The sequence below is a fragment of the Pinus tabuliformis genome, chromosome 9 (assembly GCF_031772625.1).
Source record: "Pinus tabuliformis cultivar Carrire ecotype Pingquan chromosome 9, CPIR1, whole genome shotgun sequence".
NCBI lineage: Eukaryota > Viridiplantae > Streptophyta > Pinopsida > Pinales > Pinaceae > Pinus > Pinus tabuliformis.
This window is the reverse complement of record NC_142307.1, coordinates 127,688,022-127,711,337: the sequence shown is the minus strand read 5'-3', so window position 1 is coordinate 127,711,337 and position 23,316 is coordinate 127,688,022.

Genomic DNA, 23,316 nt, shown 5'->3' with positions numbered 1-23,316 from the left:
CTTCGGGTGAGACTTCAGTCTGCGCTCCACGGGTTGATGCCGAAAAGGCCAGTAGTGTAGGGATTTGTTTGGCTAATTAACTCCAAACCTGGGTCAGGCCCCCTCAAGCCAACAAATGGTTCCGTTGCCCGGACCAGAATCTGCATAGAGATGTCTGATGTCGTATCATTGGAATACAACTAAGAAGGAAATTGAAGGTTGGTTGGACAGAAAATTCACGAGTTCGTGGCATAGGAGAACAAGAATCCACGACTGACAAAGGAAGAGTGGTTAGATTGCTACCTATACACATAAATCCATGAGATCTTTTTCACACCTTTCCCTATTGAGCTATACGAGTGGATCGCAAAGTTAGCAGATAGCCAAGGAAGGTGGAAGCTCAACGGTCCTATTGTGTGGACCCCAGATTTGGTGCACAGATTGGAAGCATCGGAGGATAAGATCGCGCACATTATTGATCACTGGCTCGATCGGATTATAGAAGGGTTCATTACTGAGTTTGCGGTAGATACTTCAGTGATCCGGATTTAAACAGGAACGCAACAAATTACAGAGATAACCATATACACAAAGATGCAGCGGAAATAATACTTCATTTCATTAATGGAAAATACTGAAATATGCTTACAACCAGAAATGGAAATAAACCAGCTAGGGCGATGGTAGCTTATCTCTGAGAAGAGATGTGGTGGCTACATGCCTCTGAACTATGTTACAATGAGGCTCAAAGGCCTATTTATTGTTGAGAAACAATGGAAAACCCTTAACATTCCAAAACCTAACCCTAGAAGATGAAACGCCAAACTGTGGGCCCCGTTTGGGTAAATTGGTACACCAACTTCCCAGGGTCGTAACTTTGGCATACGATCTCCGTTTGACGCGTACAATAGCTCGTTAGAAAGATCTATCCGAGCATTGCCACTTTGGGAGGCAACATCGGTCCATGGACCCATGTTGCCCCAGATTTCCCAAAAAACGTCGTTTAGGACCTCAAAACGGCTCCGGAAGTTCAGGACCCAAAAAACTGCTAAAAATAGAAAGTTGTGCTACAATTAAGGAAACTGAAAATGTTGAGAGACACAATGGTGGGGGTCCAGGTGGACTTGGCAGGTGGCCACCAATATCCACCTGGATCATTCCTCCCCCCTTAGGAAGCAATGGTCCCCATTGCGTTGAGTTCCTCCATGAGATGAGGAAACTTTTGCTGAACTTGTTCCCTGGTGAGCCACTTGCCCTGCTGAAGGAGTTGGCCTGCTTTGACAACTTGATACAGTTGGATATTCTGTTGGCGAGTGTTCTTGATCTGTGTGTCCATGATCCGATCAGTTGCAGCTTGTTCCATGCAATCTGGATTTAATTCTGTGGGTTTGAGCTGTTCTGCAATGTCGGATGTGTCTAGCAATGGTGGAAAGTATGGCCGAAGGCGGTCCACATTGAACACTGGGTGCAGGCCAAGGAATGGGGGAATGCTGAGCTCAAATGCATTGTCTCCCATAGCCTTAGTAATGGTGTAAGGACCATATCGGAGTGGTCTCAGTTTCCGATAGGCTCCAGTAAGGCGTTCCTTTTGCAAATGCAACCAGACTTTGTCGCCCACCTGAAACTTGTGTGGCACTCGATGTTGATCATGTCGCTACTTGTACTTGGCATTTGATTTCTCCAGAATGTCATGGACCTGCTGGCGAATATGTTGGATGCGCTCAATGAAGCTGGTGGCCTTATCTGTTTCGGACTGGACATGAGTTGAATTTATGTGAGTAGTTGCAAGTGGTATGGCCACATCAATGGGGCATAGTGGCTGGAATCCCAAACCCACCTGAAAGGGCTATGGCCAGTGGAGCTGTGAAGAGCTCGGTTGTAGCTGTGTTGAACATAGGGGAGGCTCTCGTCCCATGTGCGTGGATTCTTTGAGTTATACATGCGCAGAATGTGCACAATCATCCTATTGACAACCTCTGTCTGGCCATCAGTTTGAGGATGGAAGGCTGTGGACTTCGTGAGTTTGGTGTCCAGCATTGACCAGAGACTGGACCAAAATGTGCTGAGAAACCGACTGTCCCGATCTGAGATGATAAACTGTGGGATCCCAAAGTGCACCCACACTCATTCAAAGAAGAGTTTAGCAATGGCTTCTGCTGTGATATTCTTCTTGCAGGCCGCCATAATGGCCATCTTCGAGAACCTGTCGACGACCACAAAAACACAGTCATTTCCATGCTTAGTGGAAGGAAGGCCTGACATGTAATCCATGGAGATGGATTCCCAAGGTCGACTAGGGGTAGGCAACGGGGTATAGAGGCCGTGCTTCTTGATGGTCGGTTTGGCAATGGCACAGGCAGTACATGATCTGATGTACTTCCCAACATCCTGTCGAAGATTCGGCCAATAGAAATAATTTTGCAGTACTGCCACTGTTTTCTCGACCCCGAAATGCCCAGCAGCCCGACTGTAGTGTGCTTCCCAAATCATCTTGGCACGCTCGCTTGAAGGAACGCAAAGGTGACCCAGGTGGCATAACAGGGCATCCTAGAGGTGAAAATCTGGAACATGCCGACCCTCCAAGAGTGTCTGGTATGTGTGGCCGAATTCTAGGTCACTTTCGTAGAGAAGTGGCCAATCAGAAGTCTCGTGCTCACAAGAGTTGAGCACGGTGGTTAACGCCATGATCGGTGGTCGACTGAGGCAATCTGCAACATTATTGGTGCTGCCCTTCTTATACTTGATATTCAAGTGGAACTGTTGCAGGTGTGTAGACCACTTCTGATGGCGATCATTCTGCATTTTCCCTTGGGTCTGTATGAACTGCAGGGGTTGGTGGTCTGTGTGGATGACTGTTTCCTTCCCCAAAATGTAATGCTTCCATTGTCGGCAGGCCTGTACAATGGAATACATCTCTTTATCATAAGTGGGGTACTTCCGGACTGTGTCTAAAAGTGTTTCGCTGTGATATGCCACTGGATGTCCCTGTTGAGTAAGAAATGCCCCAATAGCATAGTCAGAGGCATCTGTCTCGACCTCAAATGGTTGTTGTAAATCTGGTAACGTGAGCACTGGTGTCGTGCAGAGGCGATCCTTCAACTCCATGAATGCCTTATGTTGAGATTCAGACCAAAAGAATTTTGCTCTCGCCCCTCCCTTGGTGACTTGACTCAAGGGCCAAGTAATATGAGAAAACCCCAACACGAACCTGCGGTAGAAGTTGGCAAGACCTAGAAAGCTGCGGAGCTCTGTTAGAGTGGTTGGAGATGGCCAATCCTGAATGACTTGGATCTTGGCTGGATCGACATGCACCCCCTGTTCATCAATGATGTATCCCAGATACTGAACCTGGGTCATGCCAAAAGTGCATTTCTCAAAATTGGCACATAGCTTGTGTTGCCGCAGTGTTTGGAGAACCTGTCGGATGTGGTGGAGGTGTTCTTCCCAACTCTGGCTGAAGATCAATATGTCATCCAAGTATACTACTACAAAGGACTTGGTGAATGGCCGCAAGATGTCATCCATAAGCCTCATGAAGGTTGCAGGAGCATTCGTCAATCCGAAAGGCATAACCAACCATTCGAAAAGGCCCTCCTTGGATTTGAAGGCAGTCTTCCACACATCAGAGGGTTCGATTGGTACCTGGTGATATCCTGACTTCAGATCGATCTTGCTGAAATATTTCGCCCCCTTTAGTTGGTCCAGGAGGTCATCAATCCGCGGGATCGGGTACCTATTACGGACAGTGATCTTGTTCAGCGCCCGATAGTCAATACAGAGTCTCCACGTCCCATCCTTCTTCTGTACCAACACGATCGGGCTCCCACAAGGCGATGAACTCGGACGGATGTGACCTTTCTGCAGGAGCTCCTGAATCTGCCTCTTGATTTCATTGTTCTCCAGAACGGAGCGCCGATAAATTGGTCCATTGGGTAGCGGCGCACCTGGGGTCAGATCGATGGAGTGTTTGACCTGACAGTGCAGAGGAACCCCTACGGGGGAGGTGAAGATGTCCTTGTACTCCTCCACAACCTTGTCCATCTGTAGTTGTCGTGCAGAGGGACCCCGTCTAGAGGCTGCGGCCACCGTCTTCTTCTTTCCTTGAGGGCGTATCATCAGGAAAACAAATTTCCTGGTTTTGGAAATGATCTTACTGCATTGTTTTGCAGTAATCAAAGAGATGGCGGTAGGTGGTGCTACCTCTGGTATCCTGTACAACTTATTTCCCAATGTAATAATAACAGCACGGGGCCTTGATTCATACACAGCATGTCGCTTCCACAAGTATGGCTATCCTAATAATACATCACAAACTTCAAGGGGAGCAATGTCACACAATACCTCATCCGTGAAGGGCTTGATGTTGTATGGAAGGTGACACTGCTGGCTCACGCGAAAATCTCGTCCTTGGTGAAGCCACCCAATGGTGTATGGTTGTGGATGTGCTGTGGTCGATAAGCCCAACCGCTTCACGACCTCTGCCGAAATGAGGTTCTTTTGACTCTCGCTATCAACAATGAACTGTATCGGGGAGCCCTTTACCCACATCTGGGAGTGGAAGAGACGCTCCTCCTCCTCTCGATCTTCGGGTTCATTTTTCTGGATCTTGGCGGTAGCAACAGTGGCGTTGGGATCCGCATCAATGATCTGCTTCCCTTTGTCATTCCCCCTATCGTGTTCTGACTCAGAGTCGGAACATGCATCTGATTCTAAAACCTTTAGCTCAGCCACCAGTGACTACTTGGCTCGACACTCACTTGTGTTGTGGGTGGAGCTCTTATGGAACTCACACCAATTTCCCGTGTCCTTTTTCGGCTTCGCGGCGCTGTTCTTTGCTTGCAGCTTCGGCGGGTTGTCTTGGGCTGTCCCGCCTTGGCTTTGTCCTTTGTTCTGTGGTTTAGGGGCACCTTTCCCCTGCTTTGGATTCGCAGATACAAAGTCTCGCTTCTTTTGCTTAAACTTCTGCTCGACCTTGACGGCATATCGGTATGCTGCGCCGAGCGAGGAGATGTTCAGGAATTGTATTTCTTCCTGGATGTACTTGTGCAGGCAGCCACGGTATTTGAGTATCAAATGTTGCTCCGAATCCTTGATACCCAACTTTGTGCGAAGGGTATGGAAAAGATTGGTGAACTCCGGCACGTCTTGGTCCCTTCCCTGTCGCAGCGTGGTCCACTTTATGTATTCATCCTCATAGCTTCCGATAGGGTAGTACTGCTCCTTGATGGCCTCTCGGAATGAATTCCAGGTGGGTGTGGCTGAAAATAGTGAGCCAGTACTTTCATCCTTTTGCTCGCAGTAGGTTTCCCACCAGTCCTTGACGTGGGGGGCTGCTTTGAGAAGAGCGAAAAGAATCTTTTCCCGACTCGAAAATTCATGAACAGAAAAATAACCCTCTAGCAGATTTAACCATTTATCTACGGCATCTACGTCTATCTGACCCTCGAATATGGGGATTTCAAAATTAACTTGTACCTTAAAGGGCGTGGCGTTTCCAGAGTAGCTGCTGGAAGCCGATGCGTCGCTTCTGGGTAGCCGCTGAAGGATCTGGGCAAAGCTGTCCATCATCGCGTTCCGTTGTCACTCGAGGGCTTCTTCGAGCAAGATTTTGATGGGATCTCGTGCCCCCTCGTCTTTCTTCTCATCCGCCATGGGAGGCCGTCGGGATTTCCGAGTCTGGTCTTGCAAAGGTTCGACCAGTTCAAGCCCTAACTCCTTATATCCCGACCTTGTTGGGGACATGCAAAGAAAAACAGAGACAAAGCAGACTGCTCTGATACCACTGATCCGGATTTAAACAGGAACGCAACAAATTACAGAGATAACCATATACACAAAGATGCAGCGGAAATAATACTTCATTTCATTAATGGAAAATACTGAAATATGCTTACAACCAGAAATGGAAATAAACCAGCTAGGGCGATGGTAGCTTATCTCTGAGAAGAGATGTGGTGGCTACATGCCTCTGAACTATGTTACAATGAGGTTCAAAGGCCTATTTATTGTTGAGAAACAATGGAAAACCCTTAACATTCCAAAACCTAACCCTAGAAGATGAAACGCCAAACTATGGGCCCCGTTTGGGTAAATTGGTACACCAACTTCCCAGGGTCGTAATTTTGGCATACGATCTTCGTTTGACGCGTACAATAGCTCGTTAGAAAGATCTATCCGAGCACTGCCACTTTGGGAGGCAACATCGGTCCATGGACCCATGTTGCCCCAGATTTCCCAAAAAACGTCGTTTAGGGCCTCAAAACGGCTCCGGAAGTTCAGGACCCGAAAAACTGCTAAAAATAGTAAGTTGTGCTACAATTAAGGAAGCTGAAAATGTTGAGAGACACAATGGTGGGGGTCCAGGTGAACTTGGCAGGTGGCCACCAATATCCACCTGGATCATTCAGTCAGCTATAGCGAGGCAGAGTGACGCTTTCTCAAAGGACCGCGAGGTAAGTACATAAAGTCTCTGAAAACTTGGATTAAAATGCTATTGTGTGAAAAGAGGGTTATGCAATTACCTTGATGTTCGAAGCTACACAAAGCGAAGGAAGTAAGGGGCCAGATAATATCCCTTTGATTTCACCTCTGCGAGGGGACGAGGAAGAGCTTGCGAAGGTCTCTACGCGAAGTGCGATCCATTTGATAAGACAAAGGATTCTGTGCATACCACCCCCCACCCACACCGCCACCAGCTTCACCACCATCACCTCCATCTTCACCCGTACCACCTCCGCCACCACCATGAGTCAATATGGCGAGCACGATAAAGTTGCCTATGTTCAAAGGAGTAGGAAATGAGGATTCGGACTAGTTTTGGTTCGTGATAAGAACCGTATGGGAAGCACAGGGAGTTATAGATGACAATATAAAGAAAGTGACACTGGTTAGTGCCCTGCAAGACTGCGCGCTAACCTGGTATATTAAGCATTCTAATGACAATCCGAATGCAGGAATCGCGAATAAACAAATTGCGTTAAATAAGGAATTTAGCAGGTCGAAGTCAGAGGCGCAGTCGATCATTGAATTCAAAGAGATCACAATGCTACCAGGCGAGACTCCTTAGGAGCTGTATAAGAGGTTGAAGTGTATGATTCACAAAGCTAAGATGAATCTGACGGATGGACAACATCGCTAGTGGTTTGTAACATCGCTAATGCCACATTTAAGGAGCACGCTATCACAACAGAAGTTAATAGAGAGAGGCCTTAGAGATCGCGATGAGACTGTATGAGACCCCGATGTAGGATCCTAACTTGGGAGTTCAGTAAATCCATGCGCAACTGAAAAACTTATTCCTTGAGATGTAGAGTCTGAAACAGGACAGGACAGCTCGACCAAGTGCGCGAAGAGGTGTGGTGCGTAAGATGCAAGGGTCAGGGTCATGATAAGGACCATTGCCTGATGTTCACAAATTACCTCGTGGGAGGAGGACCGATGCCATTAAGACCGGAAGCACAAGCAGGACCTAGCGCAACGCCTGCTTTGTGGTGCGCGATTTGTCAAATAGGAGGGAAACACGCTACAGACAACTGCCATTTGTTACAAAGGTACATGCAGAATTCACACCATTTGTTATATAACTTTTGTAGATCATTGGGCCAAGATGAGCACACTTGTAGAAGCTATGAGTTAATGATGGATAGAAATCCCACCTACAGAGTTTAGACCAAAACGTGGCCCCTATACTCGAATGCAAGAGTGGCGCGAGCCAGATTTCAGGGGCGCGGACGAGGGTGAGGTGGAGGAGGACCTGGAAGAGGTTGCGGACAACTGACATGATACAGTTGTGGAGGGCCAAGACATTATGCCCGCGATTATACAAATCCAATGTGTCCATCATGTCTGTATTATACCTTGTTTGATCATGAGACGAAAGATTGTCCTATGCTGATAGCTAGGATATGCGACAAAGGAGCGCTACCGCCTCCCCTGACTAAGAACCTGTAGATGATGAGGTTTGAGCCACGTGAGGAAGATCCAAATGTGAACATTGTGCTCTGAAGTGGAATCGCGATGGGAGATGACAAAAGAAAACAACCTGAAGATAGTACTTGGGTTCGCAAAGCTCCAGTGAAAGAAGCAGAATTTGATTTGGAGCACGCTAAGGAACCCTTCATGGAAGCTAAGAAGAGCTTCGCTGATGCCTCCACTTCAGGAAGCAAAGATAGACCGGAACCGAAAATAGACCCATCTATGCTTACGACATTCTTAGAAACATGCATGAAGCTACTACTCGACAGTAAAGCTGTAAAAGGATTGCAGGAACTCATTAACAAGGGTGCTGGGACTACGCGTAGTCCGGAAGATTGGAAAGCATAAGACGAGGACGAGAAGAGAAATGAGGTTAACCGCGCAGATTAGAGAATATGAGATGGACCAAGTAATTCTGGATTTAGGATCAGACACGAACGTCCTGCCGAAGCAGAAATGGGAGCACATGGGGAGGCCTACGCTACAATGGTCTCCTATTCACCTGTGAATGGTGATCCAGCGGAAAATAATACCCATGGGGTGACTACAGGGAATCGCTGTGGATATTGAGGGAGCGAGCGCGCTAGCAGAATTTGAAGTAATAGAGATTGTTGATGACAACAATCCCTACCCTTTGCTCTTAGGAATTGATTGGGCCACTGAGATGAATGGGGTGATTAATTTGAAGAAGCACAAGATGATTTTTGAAAAGAAGTCTCTACGCGTAGTTATACCTTTGGACCCTGCGGAAGGATCGCACTATACAGAGCCGGTGCACAACTATGAAAGTGATGATGATTTGGATTGCATCTATAAAATAACTGCATGAGAGCAAGATTGGGTAAATCCCACCGCGGACGAACGGATCTCATGGGAGCGCGAAAGCTCTTGTATGTCGAATTCTGATGAGGAGATAGAGCGATGGCAGAACTAGTTACACGAGGTAACCACGTTCAACTGTAATATGATGACAATATCGTTGTGTTGCGTATCAACGAAAGTGAGGGATCTGCTACTTATGATGGGTTAAGTGAGGTAGATACTTTCCTAGATAAGTTTGAAAGGGAGGTGCCGGAAAAGCAACTTTTCCAGGCCTTGAATTGGGTACTGCGCTCCATGCCCGCGAGGTGGTGGGGTATGCACAAAGGGAGCTTTAACGACTGGCGCGCATGTAGGAGGATGATGCGCACATAGTTTGGGAAGCCTAAAGTGTGATTCGCTGATAAATACAATGGACGAGATGGTCCGCGCGTGCATCTGTCCAAGTGGGTATAGGCATATGTGGATGCACATGAACTTCGCATTAGGAGATATGATTAATAAGCATGTGTTGGGGGGGAAATTGCATCAATGGCTCCTCAAGTTGGAATGACAGAATGTGGAAAGAATGATAGCGCAGAAGGTTATCCACACGAAAGCTTTTAGCAAGGTGTGCGAAGCAATGAATAAGGTGTGCAGTGCGTAGCGAAGTGATTGGGACTTGCACGTACCAACAGTTTTATGGGCTTATAGGAAAACGTGCAAGAAACTGACAGGACAGACGCCTTCCAAGCTAGTCTATGGAGCGAACACCATAATGTCGATAGAGTATATCATGCCTAATCACCGCATAGCAGCGCCCATGGAAATGACGGATTGCGGAGCCTTGGAAGAAGGGATTGCACAGTCGAAAGAGCTCGAAGAAGAACACTTGGGACCTGATGAAGGGATCCAATAGGATGGTCTTAGGCTCCAAGATCTCATGAATGAAAGAGTTCAGTTGAGGGAGAAAAGCGCCATGGTGGAAGCGGAAGTCAAGAAGCTTGAGGAAGCAATAAAGAGCGACTTTCTTGATAGAAAAACCGAAGTAATAAAGCAGGATGAGCCCGATTACAATGACAGACTTGGGGACCACCACCGAGAGTTTCTCAATTTGTTGCATAGGATGAGACCGTATGTTATTAAGGAAATCACAGATGGTGGCGCGATACAGTTGAAGAAGTTAAATAACGAACTCTTCCCAGGGAAAGTAAACGGTAGTCAGTTGAAGCCGTATACAGGTGGTTTGGCCAGCTGACTAGCCGCGGGAAGCATAGTCTTAGCTCTCCAGGCAGTTGAGAGGAGGTGCGAGACTATAAACTACTCTGCCCAGGAGCTGCGCAATGTCAGGACTGCGCGCAGGAGCAAAGTGTCACAGGGTCCGCGATAGCGCAAGGGTAGCTACACTGCCGCGCAAGGTTGGCTGGAAAGTGACCGTTGTAGTCACTATTCACGATGTGATGCTTGGCTTGAGACTAAATGGAGCGGGTGACAGACATTTAAGGCAAACTTTATGGGCTAGATTTGGGAAAATATGCCCCCAAGGGAGCATTAATGGACCGGATTTGGGGGGAACGGTCGAATTCAAATTCAAAAGGCACTATAAATTGCAAAGGGCTGCCCAGCAAACAACACTTGGCCATTTAAGAACTGAGCTATTACGTGCCCAAATATTTATGAACCCACATCTGTTTGATCTTTTGAAGTCAAAGGCATTATTTGAGCACCTACCTGAACCATTGGGAGATTTGTGGAACAACAGTATGACCACGCTAGAGGAAGCCATGGATATCAGAGAAATGACCGCTGAAAAGGTCACGCAAGCCATGACGATAGGAGACGCCCCAGAAAGCGCCAAGATAGTTGAAAAAATCCCTAAATCGCTACGCATGCCAAGGCCCAAGAAAGATAAGCTGCCTATGGTACCGGTGTGCGTGTCCCCTAGAAACCAGCTAAGAACTAAACTGGCCATGGAGGAAAAGGGCAAAGCAGTTAATTTGGAAACCGATGAGGAAGAGGAAGACCTTGAGGAAATCCTGGTCGAAGAGGAGGAGGATGAAGAAATGGAGGAAGAAACCTAGGGTGCAGACCCTCTGACCAAGCTTCTCGCATATGTTCCTCTGCGAAAGGGGAAGGCAAGGGTACCCAAGGACCTAGATGAGAGAAAGAGCTCTCTACAGACTCCGTTGTTACCGAATGATATAGTTTTCGAAAGAGCGCACTTAGGACGAGTGCCAGCTCTAAAATTTGAAGACTTGGATCTCGCAGACCACGAGAAATTCCCATATCTAGCAACCGCACAGCTAATGCAGCCGAAGAAAAATACAACGGCATGATTCATAGAGTTGAAGCTGCACAAGTGGTTGCGCGGAGTAGAGAAAGCAAGGTTGTTAAACCTGCTCTGGGTGCCGCATTACCATCGCACCCTAGTAACTATCTTTGTCATCAGGCAACTGCTCTACTTGGTGCATGATGGGTGCTTGTGGCTGGAGGAGCCCATCCCCATCACGGACCACCTAATTCATAGAATTACTCGACTCCCTTGCAAGGGGGAGGACCCAACAGATATTTCAGAGGGTAAGAGCAACGATTTGGCCATCGCGGAGGCCATGAAGAAAAAATTCAAACTGGAGAAGAAGAAGAGGGGGTACGCGATCTCCAGTATCAACAATAATGCCGTCAGAGTCATGACATAGATACTAGCTAGCAAGGTTATGCGGAGTGCCGCGCAGATGAGGTGCCCGCGCCGGTGGTAGCACTTGCCACGCCGTGCGCAGAGGGGGTCCAGTTTAACTGGTCAGAGTACTTGTGCAAGGAGTTCCTAGAAAATTGTCGGAAGGCACAGGAATAGGGGAAGACTTTCCACTCTGCATGGCTTTTGTTATCCATAGTGTTGGTGGCTTGGGAATTGCTTGAGGACAGCCAGTTCCCCATGATTGTGAAGGATCTTCTAGAGGCAGTGAAGTATGCTTCGTTGTGGGAAACTAAAGATGTGCAGAGGATTAGAGACAACAAGATATTATGGGTGTTCATGGAGATGAACATCAGAATGGGGATTAATCGCAAGCCGCGGTTATCGCTCACTGTCTATAATAGTCTACAAAGATTCACGGAGTTCAAGGCGGACTTCCATCACGTGTATATCAGGGCATGCAAGGACCCCGCGAAGAAGTGGAAGGAGCTCCCATACCTGGCCACAGACGATGTCATATTCGTCGTACTTGAGTCGTGGCCGCCGGAGTGGTGCGCTCTAGCCATCTCCATGTTGGAAACAGAGAAGACGGTTGCACAAAGGAAGAAGGAAGAGGCAAAACTATGGATGGAACAGTTAATGGAGAAGAGAAGAAAAGAGGCAGAAACAGCAAAGGCGTAGGAGGCATTGGATCCCGAGGAAGAGCCTAAGACAAAGGAAGGTGGCACGGACCCACAGACAGCATCTACATAGTTGAAGCGCCAATGGCCGAGAGAGCAGGTGGGGCCGCGGAAGAAGTCAAAATTCTCCAAGACTTCTTTCGAATCGATCACCCTCACTGAGGGGGATCTGCATGACATAGGGGAGACGGTGCGCAACGTCACTGTAGAGGCCCTCTAGTAGTTTACAAAGGAAAATCAGATGGCATTGGGGGCCCTCCAGGCACAGATATAGGAGTTGTTGGTGTGCACTCTTCAGGCTAGTACTCTATCGACTAGCCTCGCAGTAGGAACGGTCGCAGTTGAGGAAATGTTGTGCACTCGCATGGCCAATACTATAGTGCTGCCGGAGGGGGCACTGGTTACAGAAAATGAGCCTGACAGGCCTATGGTCAGTGCCCTAAAAGGAGTGGGGATTAACATGGTTGTGCTCCCTCGGGAGACACTCTATGTTCTACAGGACGGAGTAACTGCAGAACTGCGAGCTAGGGAGGGTCGCGCGCTACAGGTGTTGAGTGAACAACAAATTAACATGGAACAACTAAGCCTACGGCACGAGGTCGTAACACAGAATAGACAGCTAGTGTAGGTGGTTGAAGAGGCCTACCAGATGGTCCCTGAGTTGGCCATCCCAGCAGAGGCACGCATCTGGAGGTTAGCAGTAGGGGTGCGCAAGGCCCGAGAAGAAATGACTAAGGTTCAGATGGAGCTGAACCTTCAGATAGCTAAGTTGCAGTTGAAGGCACAACCTTCAACTCCACCAGAGGTGAGGGAACAGTGTGCTAGCGCCATCACAACGGGAACAGAGGAGATCAACAGTGCAGTGAAGGTCTGCACCAAACATTTGGAAGAGTTGTTCGAGGTCCTCACCACACTGCAGAAGGATCTGAACATACAACGCTTAGAAACAGAGATGTGTGAGCTGCAGCAAATATGTGATGATATAAAAGGGACCACGTAGACGGTGGCCCTTACACAGAGGCTCGCGCGGATGCAACATGCAAAAGTGCTCAAAGAGTAGGTAGACGCGGCGCGACATAAGGAAGCGGTTTTGAAGGCACGCGTCCAACCTTGGATCGATGAGGCATTCATCATTACAGCCTTGATCGAAGCCAAGCTCGTGCAGATGCAGGGAATGCAGGAGCAGATGCAGGGAAGCAGTTCAGGTATTGCGGTCTCTGAACAACGCGTCCAGGAGGTACAACAGGCAGCCGCTCAGTGCGTTGTCGACCTTGCAGTGGTCCGGGCAGAGTTGGGAGGTCTCCACACGAAGATCTTTGCACCGACAGAGTGACTCAAGGGTGAGTCACGATGTTTATGTTGGGGGCTTGTTGGGCGCGGGATCCCCCAAGGGAAGTTTTGGGGCTTAAAGCCCAGATTTTGACTAAATCCGATGTAAAGACTCCGCGTTTTGTGGGCGCGGAGCGCGAGCTTGTAAATGAGTCATAGGGTTGTCCACCCTCATTTTTGTAATGTAATGTCGGCTTTAGAGATCTACCCATGGTCCACGGACCATGGGATTGTATAAATAGAGCGAGGCTCTAAGTTGTAAATAGGTAAGTAAGAAAATGAGGATGGAATAGAAAGATAGCGGAAGAGCTAAGTGTAGAGTCAAGTTTTTGGGTCGTAGAGTGGGAGAAGGCTCTGCAGCTGAGTGCGCAGATGCATAGTAGTCGCAGCTGAGTGCATGGACCCCTGCAGCTGAGTGCGCAAGGCGAGTCAAGTCTGTAACCGTTGGAGAAGTAATAAAGAGAAGTTTTATATCATTTCTGTGTATCTCTTTCCTGTTTTGTGCATTGAACGTATTGGATATAAATTGCAATTTCAATGTTTATATGATGCACGAACTTATATGATTTTGCTGATTAAGTGAATATAAGATAAAGTATTTGTTTATGCGAAGTTAACTAACAATTATAAGAAGATAAGTAAGATCTACGGTGTAACTTAGGGAAATAGCACAGATCACTGCCTTGGTAGTGTGAAAGCATCTCAGCCCCTGGTTAGGGCTGCGCGAAGGCAATTATAATAGATCGTGAAGGCCTCACAGGTTAGGGCATTGTGCGAAGTGACCTGTGCAAAGGTATTCACAGTTGGACTAAATCGACCCCTCAAACATCTCCAGGGTGTAGAAACTTGGTTCCAACATCCCCCCATACTGCTTCGGGTGAGACTTCAGTCTGCGCTCTGTGGGCTGATGCCGAAAGGGCCAGTAGTGTAGGGATTTGTTTGGCTAATTAACTTCAAACCTGGGTTAGGCACCCTCAAGCCAACAAGCAGTTCGTTCCTAAACTAAATACTGCATTGTTTATCCATTCAAGTTTAAGTTTGGAAATCATGGGAACATATTCCCAAGATTATGACCATATGAATAGATGAGAACTATTACTAGAAAGACAAATGTTTGCAAAATTGATAAAGCTTCTTGAAACATTTGATTCAACACCTGAAGGTGTAAAAGCTATAGATGAGGCTACATATGAGGAGATGAAGTGTGAAAACACTCTTCAACTAGATTCAATTAAAGGCGATGGAGAAAATGAAGTTTGTGATCAATACCAAAAAAGTGTTTCTACCACTAACGCTCCCAACAAGACAAAGGTTGATATCACCAAATTACAAGATTATAATGTAAAACAAAAAAATATGAGCCTATAGAAAAGGTGGGTGAAGAACAAAATGATGAAGAACCACTACATTCCACAAAAGATCACGAAAAAAATTATGTTAATCACATATTATAATGAAGATGATGTTAAAGAGGGAGATGGTCTGGATTATGACAATGGTAAAGATAACTATGGTGATGTTTTTTAGCAACAACCAACAAGGTTGCCTTTAGTAATAAGGTCAATGTTTCCAATTTCACAAAAATGTACCCTGCAAGCCATGGATTTTAGAAGTGCAATTACAAAGTTTCGCCCTCCAAGAAGTTCATGTCAGTGTTTAATTAGATGAAGACTTGAAATTCCAAATTTTCATTACCTCAAGACCTTGACGATCACAAGTACAACATAGGTCACACTTTCATGGCAAATACAACAAATGGTTTAGCTAAGCTAAGTGATTTGCAACCACACATTCCAGATATTAAGGGATTTATGGTAGATGTAAAGCCAACACTCCTAACTACCCGTGATGCAAAGTATGAGAAAAATTTGTTTCAGGGTTCAGTGGCAACTCCTAAGAAGATCATAAAATGTCAGATTATACTTCAATTTAATTGAACTTGGTTCTATATATTTGCTACGTGAAGGTATAAGTGGAAATATTACGCCAAATTTAATAAAAAAGTTTAGGAAGTTCTTATTGGAAGTCCTTATGGTAGAAATTGAATATGCTCCATCTTTATTGGCCGTATAGTGAAGAAAACAAAGACAATGTTTTGTCAATCAAGGGATACAAATATTTATTCGAGGTAGTCAATGAAACCCTACTTTATTTATGTCATCAATATTATTCTTCGTGTGAATATGCAAGGGAAGTGTGCAACGATGTGACAAAAATCATAGGTTTTGTTGGTTTGAAAGATAATTATTTACAAGGGTTCCCTGTAGAAAATATATGCACGCTCCTGCAAATGATTAATGACCTTGCAAATTCTCAGGAGTTGGAAATCTAGAGTATTGTTCTAAAAATTTAGCTTTGAATGTATGATGATTACATCAAATATGGTGTTAGAGGTTGCACTAATACTTTTAATAGTCTTAACTTTTATGTTGTTATACATCTGTTACTTTCGCGTCACAATAACGAGAATATATCAAATAACATCACTGCACTTTTGAATTTTGTTGGGAACAAACATCACAACATCAATACACAACATTACATTGATGTTGTCATGAAGGAAGTAATTATTTTTATTTTCATTTGTCATGACCTGCATGAAGCTTCTGATCATCATGTTCATGCTCAGGAAGCTTATGCCACCTTCACTTGTAGCGGCCATGAAGAGTAGACGAAGGAGGGTTCATATTCAAGGTGTTGTGGTAAATACAAGTTAGATATTTTGATTAAGAAACTTGCCTCAGTAAATCAAAGCCCCAACTGATCATGACCGTACGAATGTCTATAATGGCTATTAGGTATATATAAAAAATAAAATAAAAATAATGCAACTTATTCAAGTCACTTTAAAGACATTATTAAGTAACTTTTAAAATTAAAGTTACCTTATAATAATTTTTTATAAAGTCACCAATATATATATATATATATATATATAAGGATAAAGTCCTAAAGGAATATGGATAAATCATGGTCCTAAAGATAGTACTACCGATGAATTACACATGTCGAAGTGTCGTATGCAACAACAAGAGAATTGATTTCATTATGCTTTGAGGACAAAGAATCTTTGAGAGGGTGGTCAGTCAATGCTTATATAGGAAATTGTTACGAAGGTAATGTATCATCATTCATTCAATCAACTTATATATATTATTTACTATACATTTGTGTATTCTACATTGTAAGTACAAACAAGCACTGTTTGTTTATTACACATTGCATCTAGGTAGCTCGATCTACCTTAGCTAACTCACTCTCCCTCTTGTGTCTTTCTCCAACTCATCAAATTGCTCATATAATCTCTTGCTGGAGCATCAATGACCAAGATCTAATCACGATCAATGGCTAAGATCATACAAATCATTTTCTAGAAGGCTCTAAAGCATAAGTCGATCTCCTTAATTTGTTTTTTGTTTGTCAAGTGACCAGTGTTTATCTAGGCTTGAATTGTAGCTTAAGAAACCGCGACCCAGGGGCATCTAAGTCATCAAAATCACCCGGGGATCGCACCTGACCTGGGCCACACCAACCCTAAGTTGACTGGATTGTAGCATGTCTCATGCCCCTAGCACAGGCACAACAACCTCTGTGAAATTTGATCTTAGGTCGCTTTGATGACAATTCCCATCCTCAACTAGTTGTGCTAGTGGGACTTGACTAGTTGATCTCCTTAATTAATTCCCATTAATTAACCAATTTTCCTAAGCTATACTTAGGCATTTTTATTACTAATCAATTAATTTAATTGAGTGGTCTGTAGGTGTTTTCTCCCTAAACCTTTTATGGGTTTTAGATATCTTGTGTTCCTAAGCCTCTCAGACACAAATTGAGACTAGAACACCTATATGATGCTATAGAAAATCTAACACCCCCTTTTAGCGAGGAAGGTGTTCTTCATTATACCCATCATCTCTCTCTCCTCTACAACCTATAGCTGGATTGTCTACACTGCTGATGTCTAACATATGTGATACAACTATCTCTCATTGTCTATTAGGCTACGCATACTCTGATCCACCTCACACTATTGTTGCCACTGCCCTGTTGTTGTTCCTGCACTTTTTCTGCAAATACTGTAATAATGAGTCTGATCTCACCTGATCTCCCTTTGAAACAAAACTGAGAAACTCCCTCTAGCTGGAACTACTTCTGCAATTTTCAACTAGGCAATTCACATTTCCTCCTCTAATCATATGAATTTACTACAAATGGAAACTCGATCTCAACAGATCTACTGCGTTTCTGCACTGCCTCTACAATTGTCCCTTAAGTCTTTGACTGCAACTAGCTCTACTTTGTCTACTCAGAAACTGACTGTGCCCAACTATCTTTGTGCCTCTCTAGTAACTAATTGCAACTAACTTTTCATTATCCCTCAAGCTCTGACTGAACCTGCTAAACATTGATCCTCCTACTATTGAATATTGTGCCCCCCCCGTAGAAAAGGTAATGATCCTTGAAAAAAACTTGTTCGATGTTGTGCCTCCTCAGACCTTGCTCGATCTTACAACTTTGGAGTATCACACTCCTCCTCCATCTAGAGGTATAACTGCTATCAAATCAAACTCCTCCAACTTGGAGGTCAACTCATCTGTCTCTGCTGAAGTTGTTGTTTGTTGCTAACCCTCCTTATTCCTCTTGGGACATTAGGTGATGTAGTGACCAAACACAACACCTTCGAAGCATTTGACCTTCAACATGTCCTTTTTCACCTTCTCGCCTCCTTTTAAGTTTTGCCCTAGTTGTGACCCTTCTTTACCTTTCCTTTACTTGCAAGGGCAACAATTTCTTCTTCCTCCTTCTCAAATTTCGGTCCTCTACTACTACTCTAGGGGTACCTTCGACCAATCTGAGCCTTAGTGCCTCTTGCGTGAAATCACTTCATAGACATTCCCAATCTATTAGCTAGTCTTGTCCAGTAATCCCCTGAACAAAGGTCCACCATTCCTTGGTAAACCCATTTAGAGTTATTCAGACAAGTTTTGTGTCTTCAAATTTCTCTCCTATAACTGCTTGCTCATCTTGGACATTCTAAATTCTGGTGAGATAGGAAGTCACATCTCACCCTTCTAGATCTCTGTTGTCCTTAGCTTCTCCTTGAGAATCGTTTTTTGATTCTCCGATGGATTCTCATATAGCTTTACGATGACATCCCACTTTTCCTTTGTCATAATATTGTCTGCAATGTGTGGAACAATATGATATCATACCCCATCTAAGACCATCCTCTTTGTCTTGGCCATATCTTTCTTGAAGTTTTCTAATTATTATGCATAAGTTGCCTCTTCCATGACATTTGTCACGAACTCCTTCAGACCATGCTGGTCTAATAGAAATTGTGTCTTGGCCTTCCAAACGGCAAAATTAGAAGCTCCATCAAGTCTGTCTTGATCCTTGAGTCCTGCTGAAACTATCTCGCGAAACTAAAATAAAATGGAGACTATATCTCGAAGTATCCTTCTCCTCCCTGATTAGCCTTGCTTCTGTTAATCACACTCCCTTAGGAATGCACAAATCTACCTCCAAAAATCCTTCTCTAACTAATGTATTGCCTTGAGCTGCTCACTGAGACTACTCGCTCTGCTTCCCAAATGTCCTTCAGGAATTGGCACACAAACTGCAACCTCTGCAACTCAAACTGCCCATTCTAGAAAACTTGCATTAGCAAATTAATTTTCTCACTTTGGCCTACTACTACTAGAAATCTCGGATCTCCTCCTGAAAAATGGAAGCTAGAAAACCTTTGAGAATTCTAGAAATCCCCTTAGTGTGCTTTTCTCTTCCTACCTAGTGCAAATCTACAACTATAACCCATGTTGCAAATCTTCTGCACATAGATCTACTATGCGAATTAACTGATATGCTCATGGGAACCCTATCTAACAACCACATTGCCTGCAAACTCTACTCTGAGCAAATCAAACTTTTCATCCACCTTGCCTCTAGAAATCAATTTCTACCCAACCATTTGTACCCCTGGCCTGGCTTGCGCAGAACTAAACTTGTGTTACAGATCTCCCTCTCAAACTACACGATCTACCAAGATTTCGCCTCTAAGCCTTAGATTTGATTAAAAATGCTCTGATTACCTGTGAAACTTCCTTGAAATTGCATCAACTGGAATTTATTCTCCTAACCGATTTAACAGTTTAATTGTTTACAACAATTAACAAATAATTCACATTGCAATTCTTCACAATAAAAATAAATGTTGCGGAAGTGAAATCAAGAACTCAAAAATAGATGCACACACATAAAAATCGACACAATACTTTTGGACTGAAAAGTCCCCAGAAAAACCCCGAAGGGAAAATATGAGGTTTTATTTTATTATTATGCAACAAATATTTGAGAGTACAATAATATGGATGCCCAAATGGCAATGCTTTGGAAAATATACTAGAAAAATATATGGGAGATAATTTTCTCCCTTTGGAAATAAACTCGGCCTCCACTGGCCTTTTTTCACTCCTCACTGGTATCTCGCACTCTGCCATAAATGCATACTATTGGCCTAGAATAACTGACACTTACTGCAAATTGGCTCCAGGTGAGCCGTCCTACCTCCCTCTGCCCCTAGAAACAATTCACTAGGCTTCCCGGTGCTATATCTGGGCACTGACAACTAAATGGAACCTCTCTCGACAACTTGCTCTGGCAACTGGGCAACTCACACTACAAAACTCAACCTCTTTGCTAGGTAATTCAACCTCCCTTCCCTAACGCTAGAAACTAGAAAGCCGGAAATGAGGGGAAAACAAATCCCAAGCTAGCAAAATGTATGCATGCAAGTCCATCTTCACATGGAAGGTGGAATACCAATTGTACAGGGGTAAATCAAAATGAGCATCATATCATAATTAAATGTAAGAGAAGAAACCACTCATGAAGTTCATACTTGCAAAGCAATTTCATATATATATCACACTTCCATAACATGTAGAGCTTAAAAATCACAAAAAAAGAAGAATATGGAACATAAATCAAATGAGAGAGGGATTAACCCTTACAATTTCAAAAATAGACTCAAATAATGGTGCTACTTGCTATGTATATAGTGGCCATGTAACATAACTAATTCTAGTGTTTATATGTTGAAAAAATGCAGTTGAAACCGTTGCAGAGGAAGGTCAGGCTTCTTGACAGGTAGATGAGAGCTCTAAACCCTCACAACGAATTTGCATAACAAAACAAACCCTAACCTCACCGAGTAGGTGGTAGAATGAGAGCTAACTGAGCATTGGGAGGCACGTCGCGGTCATTAACTGCCTCAACTGCCTCAATTAATGCTTAGGGTTGGCGCAGTTGATTTGTATGGTGAGGTGGTGCCACCTCAGCCTATCAATTGTCAAATAATGCTATCAATCAAATGAACTTTTAACCCAACAAATCTATGTTGTATGTTGTGATATGTACTGAATATAGTACCCAATTGATATGAAATTCAAAACCATGCCAACTATTATACAATAACCTTATTAACATTTATACGAGCTCGATGCATATCAACCCTCACAACTTAATGCCACATGCAAGCAAAGACTTAAGCAAATGATGAGTTATAACAAATTGCCAAGTATGCCATTCTATAAGTGTGGGTCAGATCATATAGTAAAACATAGCTATATAATATATCCGACACTTTGTGATGCAAGTTTCAAACATATTTCAACCTTTGCAATATGACCCACAAGTCTGGGTTCACTTAATCATATTATATATGTGATGTTTGGGTGAGCTAAACTCCCCAAACCCTCTTTTTTCATTAATAAACCTTACATACATATTGACAGGCTTCTTAAAGGAATTATTTGAGAACTATCAAACACTTTGGACATTCAAATGTTTGTGAAATACCACCAAGCAAAATAGCAACCTTGTCGTAATGCAATTGAAACACTATTATGGACACTTTTTATTACCACACTAACGTTCTTCATAGAGATTCTTTTTTTTTTTTTAGTTGAATTGCCACAACTCTGATAACAACCTAAAAACATCAATTTGAATAGCATAACTACCTCCTTATTACTCCCATGGGGAGAGAGAGAACTCCACCTACCTTATTAAATTCTGTTTGGTTTGAATTGTTAATTTAATCTTTTCAAGAGAGAGTTAATTAGGATCGCAAGGACTTGCATATTGTGTAGGTAGGTGTGTCAACATTTGGTCCATTATGATAAGGGTCGAATATTAGGTGCCCCTACCCATGTAATATCTCATCTCTTGCTAAGTCATAAGTTCTTAATATATCTAGCTTGTGCATTGTTGGATACTCTTGGTGTTATAGTGGCAAGTGAAAGATTTGATCTTGGGCCTCACCCAAATTACTCCAACATGTTCTTTCCTTTTTTAAACCAAAATGAGAATTATGTGTTTATATGCAAGTCTATGTCTAGATTGTAGCAAATACATCAGGTAGTACATATATCTCCAAAACATTTTTTGAGCCATCTTATCTAGAAAAACTACAATTTTCTCCAAAGGGACTCCAATCTAGACAAAGGAAAACAAGGCTTTGTAAGTATATACCTTATAAAAAAGACCCACCAAAGAAAAAAATTTACATGTCATAGCTCAACCTTTAGGACATGCTTGCTAGCCAACTGTTTCCCATCATTCTGTGCTCCCTTTGCTTTCTACTCACCAAGTACCCTCCACTGCCTCTCACGCTATGGTCCAACATCCTTTACAACCACCTCCTCACATTGTTGTTGCCAAGCTTCACCCTCCTATGGCCCCTGCAAACTCTTCATCTGAAGTCACCTCTTCACATCCCCATACCAGTCCCTCGAAGAGAATTGATAAGAGGGAGATTTCAGTTGACAACATGTTTCCAAAATTCACAGTTCAGAGAAAAGAGGGAACAACAAAGGCAAAGAACACGATGATGAACAAAACTCACACCGTAAGTTGACTCGAGTGACAATTTTTTATTTCTCTTGCTCATATTATACATACTCTTTGTTACAGTCTATAACACATTTTATTTTTAGCACTTTGGTATATGTTTTGGACAACATGTATATTTTAAATTATATATATTTTGTGGCCTACATGGAGATACAAGTATTGTGATCTTATGTTGGTGCTATTGTGTTTATTTTTCTGTTATATGTTTAATGTTTGACATTTTAGGAGGCACAAGAAGGAATTTTCATGGCCGAGCTACTATGTTTATGTTGTTGATTTGTATATAGTTGTGTATATGCATGTGGCACATAGGGAGGTGTAAGGTGTTTAATGATGAGTTAAATGTGATCACTGCTAGTTATGGGTTATATATTTGTTTTTACATATACATGTTGGGAGGTATGAGGGTGATTTTCCATATATATATTTTATTGTTTGATGATATTATTATTTGCATATGTTCATGTCGAGAGTCACAAGGTGGTACTAAGTTTATGAGATGATAGAAAGGGGGACCCACCTACCAAAACTTTAAAAAATTAAAATCCTTAGGACTCTCGCTTCTAGAGTGTTAATAAAATATATTTGAAACAAAATTAAGATAAACAAAAACTAATCGTCAAAAGTGTTAGCCTTTCTAACTGTTCTAAGTAGATACAAAAGGGGAAGGAGACTATGAAGGAGAGGATCGTGAACTTGTGAGGAGAGGTATGCACAAGCTTTAAAGTTGTCATTATTTTTCCATTGATTTATTAATTATGTGAGTATAAGAGGCTGATTTGTAGGTGCCAACAATTTTTTTCAAAGGATGTGACAAGATGGAAAACATATTCATTCTAACTTTTGCTTCAATTCAGGTTATCTTTGATTTCCTACACTTGTTTATGCTTTCATAAGGTCTTGCATTTCATGCTAGTGCTAATAGCTGATTTTTTTTTACAAATAAGC